This window comes from Bison bison, unplaced genomic scaffold, assembly GCF_000754665.1.
Source record: "Bison bison bison isolate TAMUID 2011002044 unplaced genomic scaffold, Bison_UMD1.0 scf7180017864538, whole genome shotgun sequence".
NCBI classification, from domain to species: domain Eukaryota; kingdom Metazoa; phylum Chordata; class Mammalia; order Artiodactyla; family Bovidae; genus Bison; species Bison bison.
The window spans coordinates 6,123,192-6,126,078 of NW_011495086.1; the positions used below are offsets into that span (position 1 = coordinate 6,123,192).

The window sequence follows — 2,887 nt, forward strand, 5'->3', positions numbered from 1 at the left end:
TACAAAATACAACACATCAAGCATTTGATTTTGCATTTGTAAGACTGGGCCACAAAACATAATTTCAGTACTTCGTATTTTTAATTAAAATATTATTAGGTATAATTTCCTAATGATGAAATACACACATTTTAGGTGAATACTTTGGTAGAGTATAAAAACATATAACCTTGGGAATGCATCTTAATAATGATTATAAACATTTATATAGTCCAATAAAGTTTTTTTTTTCACCTAATTATCCTCATCCCTCATATTCCATTCTTCAGGTTTATGCAAACATTGCTCTGCTTTTTCTGAATAAAGATTAGTTTCATTTGTTCTAAAACTTTGTATACATAAAATCTTAGGATTACAGTGGCTTCTTTTACTCAGCAGGCTATTTTTGAGATTCATCTTTGCTGTCATGTTTATTAGAAGGTCATTCTTTCATATTATCAAGTTGTATTCCTATGTATATACCACAATGTTTAGTCATTCACTTACAGAATATTGTATTGTTTCTGGTTTTGAACTTTTTACAAATAAAATTACTATGAACATTGTATAAATTATTACATATGTACTTTGAATATATGTACAAATTATTTTCTGTGTATCAGTTTAATTTTCTTTTGGCTATGTATCTAGAACTTAAATTATGTCATCATATGGGCAGTGTATATTTAAGTTTATATGAAAATCACAAACTATTTTACGTTCTAACCAGCAATGTCTAAGAGATGAAGTTGCGGCCCATTCTCATCAATACTCAGCAAATCTTGATATTAGCATTCTAGTGATTGGGTTATGTAGTATTTCATTGTACTTTTAATTTGCATTTCCTTGATGATTATTAATGTTGTATCTTTTCATGGGATTATGGAATACCCAAATATCTTTTGGGGAAAGTATTTGTCCTTTTTAATTACTGGAGTGTTGACATTCATTCAAAGCTGAGGAAGACTTCTAAAGTATGTGCCCAAGTCCTTCATCTAAAAACATATGTCAACTATTTTGTCTACATTTGAGGCTTACTTTTCATTTTTAAAAGGTGTCTTCCAATAAAGGAGGAATAAGTGTAGATAAACTGTGTCACAGTTTTGAATGCCTAATGCCTTTATATTCTAGCTAGAAAATCTTCTCCTAACCAAAAGTCACAAAGTATTTTTCTATTGGTTGGTGCTAAAAGCAATCACAATTTTGCATCTTTGAACATCACTGTTCGATATTGGAATACATTCTTACATGTGGATATGTTATACATCAGTTTAATGCACATTTCTTGCTTTATGTTTTTGGTTAATGGCTTATTACTTGCTATGTATTTTATATTTATTTTAGACTAGAGAAATTATGTTAGACAAAAAGTAAATTTGAGCAGTTTTCCTATTCAAGTTCAAAATGAGTCACAATGCAGTGGAGATAACTCGCATCATCAACAATGAACTTGGCCTAGGGACCATTAATGAACATAGAGTGCACTGGTGGTTCGAGAAGTTTTGCAAAGGAGACAAGAGCCCTGAAGATGACAACTGCAGTGGCTGGCCATCAGAAGTTGACAATGACCAAAAGAGGATCATAGAAGCTGATCCTCTTACAACTATGTGAGAAATTGTCAAAGAGCTCAGCACTGAGCATTCTATGGTCTTTCAACCTTTGAAGCAGATAGCAAAGCTGAAAAAGCTTGATAAGTGGGTGCCTCATGAGCTGACCAAAAAAATAAAAATAAAAAAAACTGTCATTTTAAACTGTCATATTGTCTTATTCTACGCAACAGCAATGAACCATTTCTCTATCAGGTTGTGATGTGTGAAGAAAAGTTGATTTTATACAACAACCAGCGATGAAGAACTCAGTGGTTGGACCAAGAAGAAACTCAAAAGCACTTGCCAAAGCCAAACTTGCACCAAAAAAAAGTCATGGTCAGTGTTTGGTGGTTTTATGCCGGTTTGATCTACTACAGTTTTCTGAATCCTGGCGAAACCATAATATCTGAGCTCAGCAAATCGATGAGATGCACTGAAAACTGCAATGCCTTGCAGCTGACATTGGTCAACAGAAATGGTCCAATTCTTCTCCATGACAATGCTCAACTGCATGTTGCACAACCACTGCTTCAAGTTGAACAAATTGGGCTATGAAGTTTTACCTCCTCTGTTTTGCCACATTCACTTGACCTCTCACCAACAAACTACCACTTCTTCAAGCGTTTTGACAACTTTTGTCAGAGAAAATGGTTCCGCAATAAACAGGAGACAGAAATGCTTTCCAAGAGTTCACTGAATCCCAAAGCACGTATTTTTATGCTATAGGAATAACAAACATTTTTCATTGGCAAAACTGTGTTGATTGTCACTGTTCCTATTTTGATTAATAAAGATGTGAGCCTAGTTAACTTACATGCAGAGTACATCATGAGAAACGCTGGACTGGAAGAAACATAAGCTGGAATCAAGATTGCCGGGAGAAATATCAATAACCTCCAATATGCAGATGACACCACCCTTATGGCAGAAAGTAAGAGAAACTCAAAAGCCTCTTGATGAAAGTGAAAGTGGAGAATGAAAAAGTAGGCTTAAAGCACAACATTCAGAAAATGAAGATCATGGCATCCGGTCCCATCATTTCATGGGAAATAGATGGGGAAACAGTGGAAACAGTGTCAGACTTTATTTTTCTGGGCTCTAAAAGCACTTCAGATGGTGATTGCAGCCATGAAATTAAAAGAAGCTTACTCCTTGGAAGGAAAGTTATGACCAACCTAGATAGCATATTCAAAAGCAGAGGCATTACTTTGCCAACAAAGGTCCATCTAGTCAAGGCTATGGTTTTTTCAGTAGTCATGTATGGATGTGAAGAAAGCTGAGTGCCAAAGAATTGATGCTTTTAAACTGTGGTGTTGGAG

The 2,887-nt window shown here is 34.6% G+C and overlaps 1 pseudogene; it reads left to right on the forward strand.

Annotated features, from left to right (window-relative positions):
* The first annotated feature begins 1,335 nt into the window (after nucleotides 1–1,335).
* LOC104982712 lies at nucleotides 1,336–2,356 on the forward strand (annotated as a pseudogene).
* The last annotated feature ends 531 nt before the right edge of the window (nucleotides 2,357–2,887 follow it).